This window comes from Protopterus annectens, chromosome 4.part0, assembly GCF_019279795.1.
Source record: "Protopterus annectens isolate FY-2018-M chromosome 4.part0, PAN1.0, whole genome shotgun sequence".
NCBI lineage: Eukaryota > Metazoa > Chordata > Ceratodontiformes > Protopteridae > Protopterus > Protopterus annectens.
Window position 1 is genome coordinate 1,538,350,864 of NC_056733.1, and position 21,678 is coordinate 1,538,372,541.

Below are 21,678 nucleotides of genomic sequence, written 5' to 3' on the forward strand. Positions count from 1 at the left end.
AAACAAGGTATCTAATTGGTGTAGTGTTTGCAGATCTCTAGGAGGCTTTTAATAATGTCACATATTTTACTACTAAAAAAGACATATCTGGATCGCTATGTAAGACATCACAATATTGGTCTCATCGCTACTTGGATTACCTTGCTTCCAGTGTACCTGCCAACAATGTTCTTTTCAAACCACACACCACATTTAAGGGTGTACCTACAGCTTCAATCCCTGGTCCCTTATGCTCCTATCTAACATGGAAATCACTGTGTATGCAGATGATATAGTCATCATAAACCTTTGTGTTTTACCCACTATATTAAGGGCAGCCTCAAAAGTTGAAATTAACTGTGTTCAGACTTGGTTTCAAACGAAATGTATCTCCCGGTTTATTTCTCCAAGTCTCTAATATGGTAATGGGAATGGATCCTATTCCTAAGTTAGGGTATGATTAAAAGTTCATGAAATTAGTTTTGTTTTAGTCTTTGATGTTAGCCAAATGTGTTCTTTGCAGCACCTGCAATGTGCCCAGAATTGACTCCTCCTGTAATTCATATGGGATTATATGTATCGGTAGCATATCTAAATGAGACTTGTATTTTTTTATAACATCTGTTGCTTCTACTACTGTTGGAAGTGTCTGGGTATCCCTCTTCTACAGTGTTCTCATTTCTACCTACAAATCCTGATATTTTATGACTTTGTCTCTCTCTATACGTAAGATACTGTAATTATTGGGTGCAGCAATTTCAGTGATTAATGCTACTTTTATCTTTTTTCCTGGACTACTTTATCTGATTTTCTCAAATCTACTTTTTGAACTGTTGGCAGTGGGTGATTCCATGTGATATAAACTTCATCATTCTCTGCATTGCTTTGTGGTTTATGTTTCCAGTGCTTCTCAACTACTTCAGTATTGTATTGTTTGCACAATACCCAGTGCAATAGTATTGCCACATTTATTTATTTATTTGACGTTTGTTTACCAGGGTTGTCTGACTGGGTCTACAGATATATCAATGAACCCCAACAATATCCAAACAAATTAAACGATAATAGTTCAAAGATAAAAAAGTGTCACATCCCAACTGGTTAAATAAATGGTTTAATGTTGTTACACAATAAAAACAGGTAATGTAATAACATTAAACCAGTTATTTAACCAGTTGGAACGTGGCACTTTGTTTATCTTTGGACCATTATGGGTCTACAGATACTGTTTTCAGCAGAGGCCCAGGGAGAAAAGCTCCACATACAGTACAATATAAATACAGTATAAAAATTACATTGGAAATGCTATACAAAAAATAAGTTGAAAGAACAAACTGCTACAAGATGTTGCACTGTATTACTACACATCTAGACAATTCTATGGAGTTAAAACATTACAGACAATAATAGTCACTCTCACCATACATGATGTAGATAGTGCCCAAAAAATAGTACATAGGTAGCGCAGTGTGTGACATTGACTGTTATAGTACATGCAAAAGACGACATGCGTGAACGGGCGTTCCTTCGTTGAAGGTTGTGCGTTAGGCCCGGCAAGCCAGCACGTAAAACTCTACTGCCAATCATTAGCGGACCGGAGTTCCGCTGTGGCGACCCCTAACCGGGAAAAGCCAAAAGACACAAACAAACTTTCAGTTAGGAAAATAGCAGCCAGAAAGTTAGTAATGCAGATAGATAGTGAGAGAGAGTTAAGTAGAATAGAAGCAATAAAGCCTGAGCAGCAGTAAGTAACTTAAGGATATGGTATAGAAGCAGAGAAGGAGTTAGAAGAGCCTTAGGATCTTGCAGTCTGTGCGGGATTGAAATGTGACAGATGAGGAAGACATGAGCATTAGGCAAAGTTTATGCAGGAGCAGAGCCATGTATTTTTGAGATTATTTTTAAAGAGGCTTTGAAATGGGTTAGGCCAGGCATATACCTGGTAGCTAGAGGTAGTGAATTCCAAAGTATAGAGACAGAGTATGAATACAGAGAGTGACCAGGTTTTCTTGTGGGTTTTGAGATAGCTAAGAAATTATTGTCTTCTGATCACAGGGATCGGTTTGGTGTATAAAGTGTGACTAGATTGGCTAGTGCAGGGCAGGCAGTAGGCTTGAAAATAAGGTTGTGCAAGGTGGATAGCTGAATAAAGGCAAGTTGGTTGGGGAGTTCAAGCCAGTTTAATTCTAGGAGTGGCTTACAGTGGTGTGTGTGATATTTAGCGTTTGTGGCAAACTTTGCAACTTTGTTGTAGCACTGTTCCAACTTGCTTAGAGTAGAATTTTGTAAGTAAGTTAAGATAGGGTCACCATAAAGAAGGGAGGGGAAGTAAAATGTTTTTGCAAGGGTAGTTCTGGTTGCTGCAATAAAGAAATGTTTGTCTCTATGTAAGATCCCCAGTTTTTGTAAAGTTTTCTTTATATTTTGCTGTATATGGGGGTGAAAGAAAGTTTGTTAATAATAACACCTAGAAGTTTGGTATCCTGCACTATTTCTATGATAGTGTTTTCAGATGCAAGGATGTTGATGTGATATGATCAGTGTTTTCCTGCCCAACTAATCCAATACTTTTTGGGCCAGTTAGTCACCCCAAAACTGTAAATTAGAACAGGAAGAGCAAATTGGTTTACAGCTTGGACATTGTTCGTAAATGTCAAGGCAGTTTTCATAATTGGGTTTATTCTTCTAAAGTATTCCTTACTAAGTTTATTTGCATTTGTTCAAGTTTTATTGCTGATCCTTCATCGATTTCCACATATTTATACACTCCTGCCTGCTCAATTTTATTTATATCAATCAACATTCTCAGTGTTGCAGCTTTCCTGCTTTAAACATTGCTTTTGTACGTTTATCAAGACAAATTACATTTTTTATCATCTGAGAAAGTTTTAACCACATGCAGTCATGCTTTCAACTCCTCATCTGATGAGCTATACAGTTTTAGGTCATCTAAAAAAGTAGATTAGTCGTCTTTAACCAAGATTGTTGTTTGAGAGCCAGATTGAAACCATGGCCTAATCATTTAAGTAAACAGCTTAATGGGTTAATAGTAAGACAAAAATGTATTGGCAAAAAATAATCACCCTGAAATATCCATCCATCCATAATCCCTTTTTCCATTTTTTTGTACATGGGGTCAGGGTGTCACATCAACAGTCATTTAGAGCCAAGGTTCACACCACCATGTGATTTGTTTTACTGCCTCTGTTCTTCCTTACCATGCACACTCACACCTATGACTATATCACGCACTCACACCTATGGCCAATTTAGTGTGTGTAGTCCACCTAAAACATGTCTTTGGAATGTAGAAGGAAGTGGAGCATCCATCGGAAACCCACACAAACACAGGGAGGACTTGCAGAGTGTACATAGAAGGCATCGAAACCAAGAATTGAAACTTGAATATCCCCTGAGAATTTTTATCCCTGGGATAGTAATTTACCCTTTGTCATGGCTTAGCTGCAAAGTGGTTTGCCACTGATTCACGGTCACTGTAATGCAAATTGTCAATATAGGATGTGTCTTATACATCTGTAAGCACTCCTTTATCCATAAATGTAGGATGCTGTCAAATGCTTTTTCATAATATATCCATGCCATACATAGATTCTTCCTTTTCCACAATTCTCTTTTATGTTTTTATTTAGCAATAAATGATCCTTTCCTCCATATGACTTTCTTTCATTACCCCTTTGTTTTCTTGCCATGATTGACCTTTTTTTTAAATGACTATAAGCTCTGTCTGCATCAGTACCAGCACAGTGTATAGTTTGTACATCATACATCACTGAAAGGCAAGTTATTTGTCTATAATTTTTAGGATGGCTTGCAGATTCAGTGTTAAGGTGGCGTATAATTTTTTTCTGTTGTTAACCAGGTTGGTGTCTGTTTGGGATGTACATATATGTAAATCTTACTCCGGGCTAAATCTTTGTGAAAAGATGTTAATGCTTTAAGCCAGGAGTTAGGTACTGCATCTGGGCCCGGGGTTTCCCAATTAGGAGCTTTTCTTAATTTTGTTCAATTTCTGTGGCCATTACTTCATACCATTTCACATCCTCTATATTGAACTTCTTACCATTTATTTTAATTTTTCTATCCATTCAGCATCTTTGTTATGTTTCCAGAGGAGTATCTAGGTCATTGGGAGCCATGGGGCGAGACCCTTGTTTGGGTCTCGCCTTGGGCTCCAAAATTTATTTATTTTTCTTAACAGGGTGGGGAAAAAAAACCCTGGCAACAGCTATTCACAAAAACATAGAGAGACCAGGAGACCCAAAAAGCAAGTTCGAACAGGAATTTTTAATGAAACATTTCTCCAAGCACATAGTACCTTTCTTTACCTACTGCCTCCCATAAACCTGATACAACTGATCATACCTCTCAACCTCTTAGTGCAAGAAAGCTCGACAAAGCTTGACATCATGGGGGGGGGGGCAAAGGCTCAAAAATAGGGACACATTTTAAATATTGCTGTAACAGACTTAGAAAGTTGTTAGAATAATAGGAGTTGTGCTAAAATATGTTTTCTGAAGGATATGAAGCCTGAAACTCAAATGTATGTCATTGTTTAGTGATTTCAGTCCACGGGTTATCTCACTGATTTGCCAGAAAACCACAAATTTTATGAAGGAAAGACCAAAAATATGAGGTGAAAATCTGGACAGTTGAGAGCTATGCACCTGATTAACTCACTGATCTTAAATTGTTATTGAACTTACCACACCATTAGTGCTGCTCTAGGCACACTGATTACTTAGGTTCATAGGTAGGTACTAAGCTGTCGGCCCTGGGACCTATACAAGCCCAGCCAAAAAGGTACCCTGGCTTTTGCCACCCAAGAAAATTATTTTCCTATGCCACTGTTGAGCAGAGCCACAGAGGTACTCTCCGGGGTGAATTTCCTATTTCCCATCCAGTCATCAAGATTTTTCTTGAAGTGTGCTAATGAGAAGCTTTGTTTGATATAGATAGGTAGTTTATTCCAGAGTATGGGAAGTCTCTGGGACAGGAATCTATCCCTCCGACATGTTCTGTTTATTGTGGTGACAAGGTTTAGGTCCCTAGAGCGTGTAGCTCGGAGGGATTGGAATTTCTTTAAGTGGAGCATGTCCAACAGCTCTGGGTTTGACATAGCTTTGTATGTTAGGCAGAGATCACCTCTGAGTAGGCGATATGCGATGAAGTAAAGCTGGAGATGTTCTTCGTGTCTCACTGTTGCAGTCATTACATTTGGGTAATCTGCTGGCAGGTTGCCCTCAGTCGGCCTGAATTCCAAAGTCTTGGGTCCTGCATCGGTTGCTTTCTTCTCTTCCATGACGTCAGGTCGTCAGGGGTATAAAACATGCAGCCAAAGCCATTTTCTTTAGTCTTTCTTGCTGTGCGGTGCCCGAAGCAGAAGCATTTCGCAAGTGCCGGTCGGCCGACTACTGAAATATTCGAGTTTGAGTTTCAGAACCGCAGTCTTCACTAAAGCTAAGTACCCCGTTGGGGAAACTTTTTTCTTGCTTTTTACCGATGGCAGAAAAAGTTAATAATTGTATTACTTGTGGGAAGCAAATACCTCATAAGGATTTCCATTTGTACTGTATTCCTTGCCTAGGCCCTGATCACAACGTGCCTGGCTGTTGGTTTTGTGCTAGATCTAACCAACGCACTATTAAGCGTCGGTATATTTTTGCATCAAAGTATTTTGGAAATGGATTTAACTACGCAGAAATGTCGTCGGATAGCAATCCGACTACTGGAGTACATAAAAACGCAAAGAAAAGGACAGAGAAAGGCAGTCGAGATCCAAAACTGATGACAAAGCTTCCCCTAAGCCAGTCGCCAGTTCGCCAGTACTCAGTGAGGCGCTTTCGCATCCCCTGATACCCGCTACCTTCGACTCGCAGGCCTCTACCGACATCGGTGTGGAGTCCAGCATGCCGCAAGATACTCAAGGTTTTGGACTGACGGATGTATCTCCCTCGGATGGGTCCGGAGCCGCTGAGCAGGCACCGGCTTCTGAGGGTGTATTCAGACCTCAACCTTTATATATCAAACCAACGATAGCTGTAAAACCAAAGACAAAGGCAATTTCTAAAACTAAAAAAATGACGCGTGAGCCACGTGCACAGGCCTCTATGCTTAAAAAACAGATGATCAAAATGGTTGAAGACCTTATTACCTTGATCAGGGATACCCATCCCCCACCAGATGAGGCCTAGGCAAGACACCGATTATGAATCTTCAGATCAGGTTTCTATTTCTTCTGATTCCTCTTCTGATAAGGAATTATCTATACCTCCCTATGAGGATTCTGATGCTGAGGAATATATTCCATCTGCATCTCCTCCAGAGGATTATTCATTTGGAGAAACCTTGCATACTTTGAGGGAGCATTTTCACTGGGAGAGTCAAGACTTCTCAGAATCAAAAAAGAGGCTCAGGTCTTTCCTTCTTCTCCTTCAGCACAAGCCTTTAGCCATCCCCCCTGTTTTAGACATTGTGGATGATGTGTTTTCGGAGTCAAGCTTGACCCCTGACTCCTTACCTCCGGCTCCCAGTAAGCCTGACAGATATTACAGGGTCCCTGACTCACATAAAATTTTATTTAGAAACCCTGCTGCTGATCCTGAAACTATTTCACAGGGTCCAAAGGGAGTTAAGGCCTCAACAGCAAAAAATCCTACCCCCTCTGACAGAGATTCAAGGGCACTAGACAGATGGGGAAAAAAGGTTTATACATCTGCAACCTTGGCAGCCAGGGACTTAAACTGACAATTTCATATGCTTACGTACCAACAACATGTTATGGGATTTCTGAAACAGAAAATTATTTTGATTTCAGAATGTGCAGAAAATAAAGAATTGCAGGAATTATTGCATGCAGCTGAACAAGTTGGAAAGCATACTTTGCAGTGTGGTTTTGATTTCTTAGAGGCCTCCTGCAGGGCCGCAGTTAATGGATCTGTGATTAAGAGGCATGCCTGGTTAAAGGAACAAAATTTGCCTGATTATGTTAAAGCTACATTGCTAGATGCACCTTTACAGCATGATTCTCTGTTTGGTATTAAGGCAGAAGAGGTTTTAAAGAAAATGGAAGACAAAGCTAAGTTTATGCAAACGGTTAAAGACTTCTTACAAGTGCGGCCACCAAGATTCAGTAGACACTGGCCTACAAAAAATTGGTCCTTTCCTGTATCAGACAGAGCTCAAAGGGGCAAATCCAGACGCCCAAAGGGTTCCAGATACCAGGCGCAAGATTCATACAGGTCAAAGCAATGGGGCGCATCTACCTCCAAATCAGGGGGAGATAAAGTGCAAACTTACAGAAAACAGTCCCAATGACTTCCCTCTGCCTACACCAAGCACTTATCTTTTGACAGCACCCTTAGGGGGAAAATTAGCACTTTTTGCTCAAAATTGGCAGTTAATAACCCAGGACAAGTGGGTACTAAACATAGTATCACAGGGATACAGATTCCATTTCCACACTCTGCCAATGGCAAATGGTTGGCCAGATCTGCCCAAAAATCAATGGGCAGAGGCACAGAAACAAGTTACGTCCCTCATGGATATGGGGGCCATTCAACCAGTACCAGAACAGGAAAAAGGACAAGGTTTTTACTCAAGACTGTTCTTGGTACCCAGAAAGGACAAGGCCTGGCGGCCAATACTGGATTTATCAATTTTGAAATCATACCTGGACATTCCAAAATTCAAAATGCTGAATTTGCAGCAGCTTCTTCCCATGCTGAGCAAGAATGCTTGGCTGGTGACATTAGACCTAAAAGAGGCATACCTGCATGTCCCAGTAAGACAGTCGTGCAGAAGATACCTCAGATTCAAGGCTGGCTTAATGCATTACCAATTCTCTGCACTGCCCTTTGGCTTATCTACTGCGCCCAGGGTCTTTACAAAGTGCCTGGCATCAGTAATTGCATTTTGCAGACAAAGAAGTATACAAATGTATCCTTACTTGGACGACTGCCTCATTCAAGCAGAGAACAAGGACATTTTTCTTCAACACCTGGCGTTTGTGAAAAGGCTTCTAACATGCCTAGGGTACACAATAAACTAAAAGAAATCACAACTGGTACCCTCTCAAAAGATAACATTGCTTGGTGCAAGCTTGAGTACAACTGCCCAGATGGCTTACCTTACGCCAGACAAACAAAGGCAACTGACTACTTACTTCAAACTGATGGCAACAAAAACCCAGTCTTCTGCAAGACAAATTCTGCAGACTCTGGGCTTCATGGCATCCTGCATCCTACTAATTCCATATGCAAGACTGCATATGAGGAAACTTCAATGGTACCTAAAAGGTTTATGGAGTCAACATTCACATAGTCTGGAAACAATGATTCCTCTCATTCCCTGCCTGCAACAGGAGTTTCTATGGTGGGCAAAGGCCTGTCACCAAAACATGGGATGGCCCCTCACTCTACTCCCTGCCAGCAGACCTTAACAACAGATGCATCAGATTATGCCTGGGGGGCCCACATGGCAGGAAGATGCATTCAGGGCATATGGGCACCAAAACAAATGCATCTACATATCAACCAGAAAGAGATGCTAGCTGTTCAAAATGCCCTAACAGCCTTCAAGGACTTACTTCATCCAGGACAACTACTGATAAAGACGGACAATACCACAGTCATGTGGTATATAAACAAGCAAGGGGGCACACACTCATACCCCCTTTGCATATTAGCCATGGCACTGTGGGACACAGCTTTGATCTACCAGATACATCTTCAAGCTCAATTCCTGCCAGGAAAACAAAACACTCTGGCAGATGATTTAAGCAGAAACCTTATGGATCCTCACGAGTGGAAACTAAATCCACAAGTCTTCAACATGATAACAGAGAAGTGGGGGAGCTCAGACATAGATCTGTTTGCCTCTCCTCAAAATTATCTATTGAAAAGATTCTGCACAAGGATTTATCACAGACTAGCATGGAAAGTGGACGCCCTATTCCTCAGTTGGAAAAACCTATCAGTTTACGCCTTTCCTCCTCTGCCTCTTCTACCCAAGGTCCTCCGAAAAGTCAGACAAGAGAAGCCAAAGATGATATTAATTGCCCCGGACTGGCCCCGCCAATACTGGTACCCAATCCTAAGGAACTTGTCTCAATACCCAGCATGGACCTTGCCTCAAAGACCACAACTACTTTCCCAGCAAAACAATCAGATCCTGCACAATCAACTACAGACTCTAAACCTGGCAGCATGGCTAATCATGCAAACAACACCTCTCAGTAAATCTGTGATGGATGTCATTTTGAAAGCCAGAAGGCCTAGTACTAGAAAATCTTCTGCTGACAAGTGGAAGAGATTCTGTGCTTGGAATCAAGCACAAGGAACAGATACAGCAGAACCAAATATTCCTCAGATATTACAATACTTAACTGAGATGCTGGACAAAAGCCTATCTATCTCATCAATTAAAATCCATGCCTCTGCCATTTCGGCTCATTACAACACAGAGCCACCAATCCTTTCTCATCTTTTACTAAAGCAGTATCTTAGAGGAGCCAAAAATTTAAGGCCCCCTAGAAGATCACCATTGCCTGCATGAGACCTCAATTATGTGTTGGAAAAGCTCACCCTGCCTCCATTTGAACCAGCTGCTACCGCTGATATAAAGTTCTTATGGAAGACAGCTCTGCTGCTAGCAATTACTTCAGCAAGAAGAGTTTCAGAGCTACACGCCCTCATGGCTGTAGAGCCATTTATCATATTTTACCCGGACAGGGTGTTTCTGAGGACAAATCCTACTTTTATGCCTAAGGTGGTTTCCAGTGTGGCTCTTACTAAACAATTCATCTGCCAACTTTTTTCCAAATCCACAGAACAAAGGGGAGAGAATTCTGCATTCCTTGGACGTACACAGACAGCTAAGATACTACTTGAGCAGGACTAAAGCTCTAAGAAAAACTGAGCAATTACTAGTGTCATATGCTGCAGGATCAGAAGGAAAGGCTATTTCAAAGTAGACAGTTTCAAAGTGGATAAGCCACTGCATCCGTTTCTGCTACTTACACCATGGTAAACTTGTGCCCAAGGGTATTAGGTCTCATTCCACCAGAGCTGCAGCTACTTCAGCAGTCTTTCTCACAGGAGTACCAACCAAAGACATTCTAGAGGCTGCTACTTGGAGTTCTGTTCACACCTTTACAAAGCATTACCATTTGCCTCTCTACTCTAAGTCCAGGGCAGGCTTTGCCATTGCAGTGCTGCAGGGCCTTATACCCGCACCTAATGCTGTTTAGCTCCAGCCTCCCAACCATAGCTTTGGGATTCTACCCAAATGTAATGACTGCAACAGTGAAACACGAAGAACATAGTACAGTTGTGTACACTTACCATAAATGTAGATGTTCGAGTGTATTCACTGTTGCAGTCCAGGTTACCCTCCCACCATCCCCCTGTCATTCTGAAGTTTATCTTTCCTTCAGTATCTTCTACAACCTATGTGGTGTATTTGCTTGTAGATGAAGGTGAAGTTTATATTGATGCATGTATTTGTTTATATATATATATATAATATTTCTACCTTTTTGGGGGCAGCTGACATCGGGGGCAAGAAAAACTAAAGAAAATGGCGCCAGCTGCATGTTTTATATCCCTGACGACCTGACATCATGGAAGAGGAGACAGCAACAGATGCAGGACCCAAGACTTTGGAATTCAGGCCAACTGAGGGCAACCTGCCAGCAGATTACCCAAATGTAATGACTGCAACAGTGAATACACTTGAACATCTACATTTATGGTAAGTGTACACAACTGTACTTTTTTTGAGACGGTCTGTGTAGGGCTTCTGTTTGAGGCCGGTAATCCTCTTTGTGAGGTATTTCTGCGGCCTTTCCAGTTGTTGTAGATGTCTTGTGAGGTGCATGCTAAAAGGGGCGTTGTACTCTATAATGGATGTAATGAGTGATGAGTAGAAGGGGAACCTCTCTTTTTTCTGGATGAGAAACCTTTTGTGATGAGGTGTGCCACTTAGAAGGATTTCCTGACTACTGTGGCGATGTGATTATCAAAGGAGAGACTACTGTCCACCTGTGTCCCAAGGTCTCTTATCACACCTTCGGTGTTAAGTATACTACCGCCTATGTTGTATTTCATGGGTACAGAGTTTTTACCAAAGGGGATGATAATGCACTTTTTGGCATTGAGCTTGAAGCTATGGCTTTGACACCAGGCATCTGTCTCAGTGAGGCCCTTTTGTAGGATGTCCACATCGTTAAGAGTTTCGATTATGGCTCCTAGTTTGCAGTCATCTGCAAACTTTGTTAGCCAAAGACCTTCTGTGTTAGCCTGTACTTCAGAGAAGTAGATACCAAACAGGAGAGGACCCAGGACTGAACCCTGTGATACTCCACTTGTCACTGGTCTGAAGTCGGATTTGGAGTCTGCTACTTTCACAGTGTGGGTTCTGTCAGTGAGCCAGTTGGCAACCCATCTTGTGACATAGGGATTTGTACCTAGTTTAGTGAGTTTATCTATAATTCCAGAGTGGGGGATGGTGTCGAAAGCCTTGGCAAGATGTAGATAGGCTGTGTGAACCACCTTAGCCTTGTCTACGGCTTTGGCGACTACTTCAAAGAAGTCTTATCAGGTTTAGGAGACATGATCTGCCTTTTACAAACCCGAACTGGGTGGGGTCCAGAGTTTGGAGATTACCAATGTCTTTGTTTATGCGTTCCATGATGATATGTTCCATGGCCTTGCAGACTAGGCTCGTCAGGCTAATGGGGAGATAGTTCCCGGGGTCCGTGTTGAGTCTCCCCTTGTGTAGTGGGATAACAGTCGCTGTGTGCCATTCAGCAGGCACAAAGCCTGAGGTGAGGCTATGATTGAACATGGTTCTTAGATGCGGTGCCAGTTCGTTCTGTACTTCGTGTAGAATGCAGCCTGGGATGTTGTCTGGTCCCATGGATGCTGTGTTCTTGGCTTTGGAGACTGTGGTTTTTACCTGTGCAGCCGTGATTACAGGAACTTTGCATTCTTCCGATATAGAGATGGGCTGTTTAGGGGGTGAGAGGGGTGTAAAGTTAGCACTGAACCTGTCTGCCAGGATGTTGCAATATCAGTTGGGTCTGTATATTTAGTGCCATTGTGCTGTAACTCAGAGCAGATCTGAGTGTTGCCATTGAGATTCTTGACATAGCTATAGAATGCTTTGTGGTTGTCTTTAGAATCAGTGGCGATTTTGTTTTCGTAACTAGCTTTGGAGGATTTTATCAGGGATCGCAGCTTCTTACTAAGGCATACCAGGGAGCTCCTCCACTCATGGGATTTTACTCTCGTTTTCAACAATTTCTTCCTTCTGTTGTCCATTTTGTTTATGGCAGGGGACCACCAGATTGGCTTCCTTTTTTTGGAGGATAGCGTCTTGGTTCTGTTTGGGATAGCATGATCCATGCACTCATGTAAGTGTTTATAAAGTGCAATTGTGTAGGATTTAGTAGTCATAACTGTATTGTCCATCTGCATGGGTGTCATGAAGTTCACCACTTCTGTCTTAAGAAGCATGAAGTTGGCTTTGGAGAATTTTTTTACCATGGTTTCCTTAATGGGGGGTGGGGTCAGGATGTGGATATCTAGGGTAATTAGCTTATGGTCGGATCGGACCAATGAGGTGTTGACTTCAGGTGTGGAACACCAGTCACTCATGTTGGTAATGACTAGATTTAGGATATTGTTCCCCCTGGTGGGGGTGTGGATAAGTTGATTCAGGGCATTGGAGTTTATGAATTCCAGAAAGCGTTCAGCGAAGGAGTTTGTACATGAGTAGTTTTCCCAGTTAATGGTGGGGTAGTTGAAATCGCCCATTATTAGGGTGTTTGGTTGAACCCTAATATTTTCCAGTACATCAGGAAAAGAGGAGTGGGAATCCTGGGGCATGGTGGGTGATCTGTAGCAAGCTACAATTTGGATTGCAGTTTTGCCCAGAGTTAGTTGCACTTGGATAACCTCGGCTGCATTATGCTGAGCAACTAGCCTGGAGGTGTGGATATCCTTAATGAATATGGACACACCTCCGCTTTTGGTGTTCCAGTCCAGGTTACATAGCCGAAAAGTGTGGTATGAGTTATAGCCTGGTAGTGCAGGGATGCTGTCTGGAGCCTTGATCCAGGTCTCAGTCACTGCACAGATGTCGATGTTCTCCATTTTAAGGAGTGCCTCGAGTGAGTGCATTTTGAGATTTAGACTTCTAGCATTGAGTAGCATCACTCTCAGTTTTTGCTTGCCTGTTCCTGTTACGGTGGTGAATTTGTCATTTGAACCTTGTCTAAAAAAGGCACTATAGGGGCGTCAAGAACCTTAGCCAGTATCCAGAATCCCAGGGGTGACAGGTGCAGGCCATCTCTGGCAAAGCATCGTGGTCTGTCGACCATGTCATCCCAGGCAGACAGATATGGGATCCCTTTAGAATGGCACCAGAAGCTTAGCCAGTTGTTGAAGTCAGTCATTTTGTCCTTGTACTGCAGCATCATTCTGGGTGATGGCAGAATGCTACTCAGGACTAGGATCATACCTGCCTGGGCTACAAGATCGGAGAGCTCTTCCATGTCTTATTTCATGTAGTCCAGGGAAGTATGTCTCAGGTCGTTCACACCAACATGGACAATGAGAGAGTCATATTTGTACTGGTTGTGGAGTGACCTGAGTGCATGAGTTATGTGCCGGATCCTGGCACCCGACAGGCAGCTGACAGCAACCTTCTCCTTGTTTAGCCTGGTGAGTGGGACATCAGTGTGCCTGACTATAGAGTCACCTATGACTAGTGTGTTGGGTACGTTGTTTTGCCTTATTGGCTGTGGTTGAGAGGCACACTGAGTCTGCGGGTTATGTGTCATTTGGGTTGTGTTGGGGGGGGTGGAGGTTGCTTGCATTTCTGCTTTGGAGGTCTCTGTTGCTTGAGCAGATTATTATTCAGAGCCTCTGCGAATGTTTTTGTGTTTCTGTGTGTAGATTTTGATGGTGTAGATTTAGTGAGACTATGTGATGACTGTGGTGTGGTGCAAGTGCTTACCTTCTCCTCTTGACTGTCAAGTTCAGTCTTGATTGGAGAGAAAATCTATTGAACAGCCTCCTTTCCGACCAGTTGTGTCAGGATCTAGATCTAAAACTTTTAATATAGGGAAATTGATCGATAGATGGTGTAAGAATGTATATGACAACATCCCCCACATTATCAAGGATTCTTGGAAGTTTTTAGGTACACTTACCAATGACATTTGGAACACCAACCTAATTTTTTTGACAGTGGATGTCATTGATCTTTTTTCCAGTATTCCCAAGACAGAGGGATTGGAATATTTTGAAAGAAGCCTAGTACACTATACAAAGTTCTCATGGGAGAAAGTCAGCTTAATTTGTGACATGATGTCACTTGTGTTGGACTACAATTATATCTCCTTTCAAGGAGAATTTTTCAGGCAGACCAAGGGAGTGGCTATGGGGGCAGCTTGCGCCCCCATTTTCGCGAACTTAGTCATGGCCGAGTGGGAATATGAACACGTGTTTAAGAGTGCATTCTATCAAGACATCGGACTATATGTGAGATACCTAGACGATATTTTTATTTTGTGGAAGTCATCTGTGGACAGATTACATGAATTCATGATATATTTAAATGGTACTGTCGAGTTTTTAAAATTCACTCATCAATACAGTTGTAAAGAAATTTCATTTTTGGATGTTATGTTAAGTCACGACAATCAGGGGTTTACTTCAAGCATATACAGGAAGCCCACTTTTTCTAATGATTATGTTCACTATAGCAGCAACCATCCTCCTTACGTATTCAAGAATGTGATCAAAGGGCAAATTGTTCGCGCAGCAAGAATGTCATCCAATAAACAGATTTTGGACAAGGAATTGAACATCATTAAGGGAATGTTCTTGAGTCGAGCATACCCAGAACATATGGTTAATGAGACGATTAGATATGTACAGAATGGATGGGGTAATGTTTATAAACCTCTATTAGGTTCTTATAAATCTGACAAGCAGGAGAGGGGATATAGTGAACTATCAGGTAGGGTATGCATACTCATGTATACACCCAATACGTACATCATAAAGAACATCTTAGAAAGATATTGGAGGACACTTATGGTTATGGGTATGGAAGAGACACTGGGGGCCAAACCCAGATTTGTTTATAGGACAGCACCTAACATGAAAAAGCTTTTGGAAAGAGGGGAAAACAACAAGTTATTACATGAGAATGGAAGAGGCACAATGAGATGTGGCAATTGTAAACAATGTCAATTCATCAATTTGAATAATACGATCAAATTGGATGACATATGCCACACTACTATCACTAGCAGGAAAGGAAATTGTAGATGTACCAAATGCAACGCGCATTACATAGGTAAAACAGAGAGACAGTTAAATCGACGCATTTATGAACACATATATAAAATAGGGAAACAGGATTCCAAAAATGCATTATACAGGCACATATTGGAGAAGGGAAATGACCACAATTTCCTATTCTCTATTATTGACCAGGTGGAGACAGCACCATTTGGAGGTGACTGGAAAATGAGATTGTCTTTATGTGAGAGTAAATGGCAGATTCTAACAGATGCCACGAGACCTCCTGGCCTCAATGATTTTATTAGCATTAAACCTTTTCTAGCTCTGGAATAATTTTTCGTATCATTCTATTCAGTCTAGCATTATTATTATTATTTTTCTACAGATACAATTATTATACATTTTATAGTTCTTACATGGGGTTGAATACATTTTTAATAGTTTCATCAATATATTTGTAACATATATTTTATCATGTATAGAATTAATTGTATTCATATTAAGACATTAGGGATGATTATAATTTCATATTATTGTTCATTTTAATATTTGTGTCTTTTTACATATTGGTATATGAATTTTTTGTCAAGTTTGTTCTTGTGTCTTTAAATAATTTTTTTGGCGTTTTTTTTTCTTTAATTATCTTCTAATTCAATTAATATATTGCTGCTATCATATAAATGTCTCAAGCTCTTTGATTGTATTGTTCTGAAGAAGACTGGGAGTCCGTCAAAAGCGCTTAACCTGTTATTGCTGTATTGTCATTAAAAATCTTTGAGTTCACTGTCCTGGTGTACAAGCAGTTCCATTTTCTACCATCCATCTGTTCCTGAGTTGATTGGAGAGAGCTTTACCTCCAGTTTGGCTAGATAAATGCATCTCTCACAGGTTGTAGTGTTGGGTGGTAGGAGGAGAGGGTTGCCTGTGTATATGAGGCAATTTCTGCATTGCCCCAAGATGCCCAGATTCATCAGATAGACAGGAGAGAACACTGGGAGCTGACCCTTGAACATGCCTGAATAAAAAACTATTTTCCACTAGATAAGTGAGGAAAGTGAGTACTAGAGCTCCATTAGTGCTGCTCTAGACCCACTGATTACTTACCACACCATTAGTGCTCCTCTAGACTCGCTGATTACTTACCCACCATTAGTGCTGCTCTAGACCCACTGATTGCTTACCCACCATTAGTGCTACTCTAGACCCACTGATTACTTACCAACCAGTAGTGCTACTCTAGACCCATTGATTACTTACTACACCATTAGTGCTGCTCTAGACCCACTTCTTACCCATCATTAGTGATGCTCTGAACCCACTGACTACAGATAATCATCTTTCAGTCATGTCTCTATTAACTCCCCTATCCTAGCAACTACTCCAGCACTTCTGTTTTTTTTTTTATTGTAATTATATTCTCCGTTTTATATTCAAGTTATGTAACTGTACATATATCTGGTTTGCTAGAACTTCTATGTACATAGTTTGTCAGAGAGTTTTAAGCTTACTGAAATGTTAATTGCCGTTGTTCTGGAAGGTGCTATTGTGCAACAACAGAGTTGCTCAACAGAAAATGCAAAGACTGAATATCTTTTAATGTCTGCCTGCAGCCAGGATCTTCATTCTACGTGCATAAAAATGTCACATTCAGCTGTTTATTTTTTCACTGCCTTTTCTCACATCTAAGTAAAACACTTGGAAATGAAAATGAGCATACCTTATCCAGATATTAGTTTATATAACATCAGTTTACCAGTTTACAATTCGACACAATCCACACCTATTTGAAGGTACAGTCTAAATACCAGCAGCAGCATAGGAACGTTACAGCTTGCCTACTATGCTACATACAAAAAGTTGCAATGCATGACGTATGTGAGAAATTAATTCAGGGATTAAGAGGTGTGCATTGCTGATATGTACAATTCCCCAGGGATGTTGTTATGTTGTGAGTTACTGAGACTCCAAAAGGAACTTAACTTAGGCAAGTACATGAATGATGACTTACTGAGACCGTGTGCTGTCAATATGAAATTCCTACACCACTCTGTATCATTTGTAAAATATTAAGCCAGAGCTGTCCGAGGAAACCAAGGGTAAAACAGCCTACTCATTGTTGGTCTGCCCTTTTGTCACTTTTAAGTATGATGTTCTTAAGCATCCAAAAATAAATGGCAGGAAACAATGACTTTGCTGTGTCAGCATTAAATTTGGGTTTGACAGTTCAAATTTTCAACCAGTAAAACAAAGTGCGTAAGGTGTTTTAGCACACAAACAGAGCCATCTGTGAAGCTAGGATCTGGACTGATTTACAGTTTAGCAGTGAATGGCAACAGCATGTTATGCATGCATGGAATTCCATGAAAACTCTTATGTGGCATTCTTACTCTGAATTCATTCTCTTCCATCCCTAAGATCCACCATGATATGTAAAAGTACTGTTCAACAAGTCATCAGAGGAAAAGCTCTACAGGACAGATGCATCCGGGAAGTAACTAGTGCAAATGGAAAATAATTAACGTACATTAGAGCAAAGACTGCAGAGCAAGTATACAACCAAACCATTCCCAGAAAATTATTAAGGAAACCGCATTCATTCATTCATTCACTCAACTAATAATAGATAAAAACCTTGCTGAAATAACTCATCTCTTCCCCCCCTAAAACAGCATAGCATTGATTGAAAGTCCATCAAATAATAGATAAAAACAGCCTTGAATTAAGAACCTGAATTCCTCCATAAAACAGTGTAGCATTGATTGAAAGTCCAAGTCCAATCAGTAGAAATAATCAACTAATAATAGTTAACTCATATCTTTTTCTTCCTGTAACCACCCCCATAAAATAGCACATTCAAAACGTGGAAAACCAAAGAGTCATAAAGACTATAAACCAATAAAACACTTTGGAAATGACACCCTTTACTTCAATAAGCACACAGATTGGTAAAAAAATAATAGATTTGTTGAGCGCTTTTGTCTTAACAATGACTTCATCAGATTCTGATGATGATCCCCTGAACTCCACAGTTTGACTAAAGGCTTTCCCTTGCTCACCTCATCTTATTTATGTATCATGGCTTGAACTGTTCCCACATAGAGTGTAGTTATGCCTACTCTGATATTCCAGGTGCTACACTGGTGCATCCTTTATTTCCATCTTAAAGGTGTAAAACCTAGTACCAGTATGACACAAGCCAGAAACGTCCTTCCAACCCTAAGAACCCATGTTACCTTTACCTTATTTATTACATCAGTGCCCTTGCAACCAAGTTTCTTTACTGCTTCCACTGCTGTCATGTTCCCTGACTATCTTTTCCATGCCTCTCAACCTTTCTTTTCCTGTCTTGCACCTTCTAGACTTGTAGTTAATACACTGCAGATTTACAGCAACAACAAAATCCTATATTGTGCTCACTGACCATCACCTCGTTGTGTGTTTTTGGGCTATCACCCAATGATTTGAGGAATTTTCTCCTTTTCCCTCATCTGGTTACCTTTATGTTGCCTGTTGCAGGCGCTACCAAAATGGGGGGGGGGGGGGTTGCAGTGCCAGGCCTGTTCACATGTGCATAGGTTGTCTGTGCCAGTCCACCCACCTACCTTACTGCTGAACCCACTAATAATGTGCCTTCAGTTTTGTGGTGATTCTTTCTCCTCAGATGAAAATGTTAACCCAAAATTTAGTGATTTGCCAATGAAAATAATCTTACCTGTGCACAATAAACATGATGCATGAACTGCAGTTCTCCCCATCCACTAACACTTCTGTGCTTTAATCTTAAAAAAAAAACCTTTTATAATTGGCATTTTCATACATAGATGCTGCACAGTTTAAACTGTTAACTTTTACCTTCATGGAATCAATGCAAGAAGCATATCTTGTGCGTCTGTAGACTATAATGTTCACATAATCGCCTGTGCTGAATGACACATCCATTAAAGTCTACAGACACACCCCATGCTCGCCATAATGTAGCATCACCTTAGGATAGCCTAACGTTGTTAGGGTCAGGGTTTTAATAAAAAGCTTAGTTGTAAGCAGAAAAATGACCTGTAAGACTTGACTGCTTAGATTCTGTAAAGTATGAATGTCGGCAAATCATTGTAATTTTCTTGTGATAGCTTTATGGAAACCCTTTTAACTCTTGGAGAACAACTTGCATGTATCCTAAACCAAATCTGTATTAATGCCATACTGAATAGAATAAGCTCACTCCTTATAGCATTACCTGCCCTTTCTGAATTAATTGCAAAGCTAATATGCTTTATTCATGAGGCACAATATGAAAACATTACAGTCTTTACTTGATCCTGTTAGTTGTTTTGCTGGTCCCTTCTTTTTGAGCACTTTGCTATGTTTGGACTTGCACATATGCCTGAAAGTGTAGTCTTTAGATGTCTGGATGTCCCTTTTCGGAGCATTTGCTTGGTAGTAGTTTCTGTATGTTACTATCATTCTTTTTTTCGGTTGATCTACTTTTTTTAATATAAACTTAGTGAGCTCTCTGTCTTAATTTGATAAACTCTGCAAGTTTTCATGTTGACGTGTTATGATGTACATTATTTCTTGATTTAAACATACTGTAACTGAAAAGTGCTTTTGACTTAGTCTTGTTAAATAAAATGGATGAATTAAATTTACTCTTGTGGTAGTGTGATTTGCCCACGGTACAGCTTTGTTGTTAGGACCAATGAGTCTCCATATGCAGACTTGAGCATGATTGAGTCACTTAGCCAGGTGAATATACATATGCACATCTTCTTTGAAATGGATACTTGAATTGTGGGTTTTGTCCATGTTATATACATATATATATATATATATATATATATATATATATATATATATGTGTGTGTGTGTGTGTGTATATATATATATATATATATATATATATATATATATATAAAAATAGAGAGACGTCTATGAGGTCTTAGTGTAACACGTACATGCAGTTACCAAACATCATGTCAGAGAGCTCCTTGACTGGTGACAGGTAAAAAGTCCAGATGGGCATTGCAGATTTTCAAGAAGCTGATTCTTAAGGACAGGGAAATCCGACAGAAGAACAATGTACACTTGTCTGATTGTGGTGTAATACTCTTACGTATGACCTATAGCAGCAAGCCTTCTTTTGGGGTGGATGGCTAGAATTGTCAGAGTTTTGAGATGCTGTCAACAGCCGTGTTAATTGATTAGTTTAAGGACACCATAGCAATCTGTTTGGACTAGAGTGACATGACAGCTGGTATTTTCATGTAGTCAGGCAAAATCTGTAACCGCCCTTTGTCTTTCTGTTTTTCTTTCCAAGATTATTTGGGCTCCTCATGAGACTTTTCATTCCTGAGACTTTGCTAGCACTTATGACTGCATCCAAACTGCCTTCCTTTCCTCAGCTTGCCCAAATACATTTGATGTAGGTGTACACCAAGTTACATGTTAGACCTGTCTTATATTGGTGTGTATTCATAATCAAAGTGCACATTAACTGAAGGACTAAAGGCAATTATTTTTACTTTTATCATCTGCCAGCAAATAATCCAACAGAATGCCTCAAGCTGTACGGGGGTGAATCTGTTGCAGCTGTGATTAATTTAACATCTAAAGAGTCTGCATAACAAATGCAAAATTAAAATGAATCAAAATAAGGCAAACATATTTCACTTTCTCATCAAAAAATAACTTAAACCTCCATGTCATTCCCTTTATTAGGATATAAAAAGTTTAAACTTGTATAATCAAAACTGATTCCCTTTTATACTTTCAATATGTCTGTGTACATCCAGTATGCAAATCTTGAACTTATTGACACCTTAGTACTTGTTAGTTAAAATGTAGACTCACAAGTCATTTGTAATATGATAGATAACTTCATCTATCCTTTCTTGTAATGGACTAGTAATATTCATAACAGTGCACTGCAACTCTTATTGGTCACTTTCTTTGAAGTATCTCATGGTCTTACTAATGTATTTCTCTTTTCTTGTAGTGTAACAAATTCGTTACACAAAATCACAGTCCTAACTGTGGGAGAACAGGGTAATTCAGTAGTCTCTGTCATGGCAGCTGTTAAAAGTGAAAATAATTGTGACATTTTACTTCACTCACTGTGCTCATTAGTTATGACTATATTTACTTTTTTAAGTTTACAGCTTTTTTTGGTCGAGTGCTTTTTGGCCATTTCTAATAGAGATGTGTGTATCTTGGTAGCAAAATCCTCAACAGACTGGGTTTTGGTGCATCGGTGGTGGGGATGAGCCAGGCAGTCTTCATCCTTCGAAGAAGGCTGATGGGTGTGGCAGAGTATAACAACACTCATTCACAGAACATTCTCCAGTATAGGCAAATCCGGGTAGTTAAT

At 40.4% G+C, this 21,678-nt stretch overlaps 1 protein-coding gene across 1 annotated transcript in view; it reads left to right on the plus strand.

The window, feature by feature from the left end:
* The window catches only part of TSPAN17 (tetraspanin 17), a 1,348,708-nt gene that overhangs the window by 597,761 nt on the left and 729,269 nt on the right, over positions 1-21,678 (plus strand). The gene's annotated exons all lie outside the window — the stretch shown is intronic.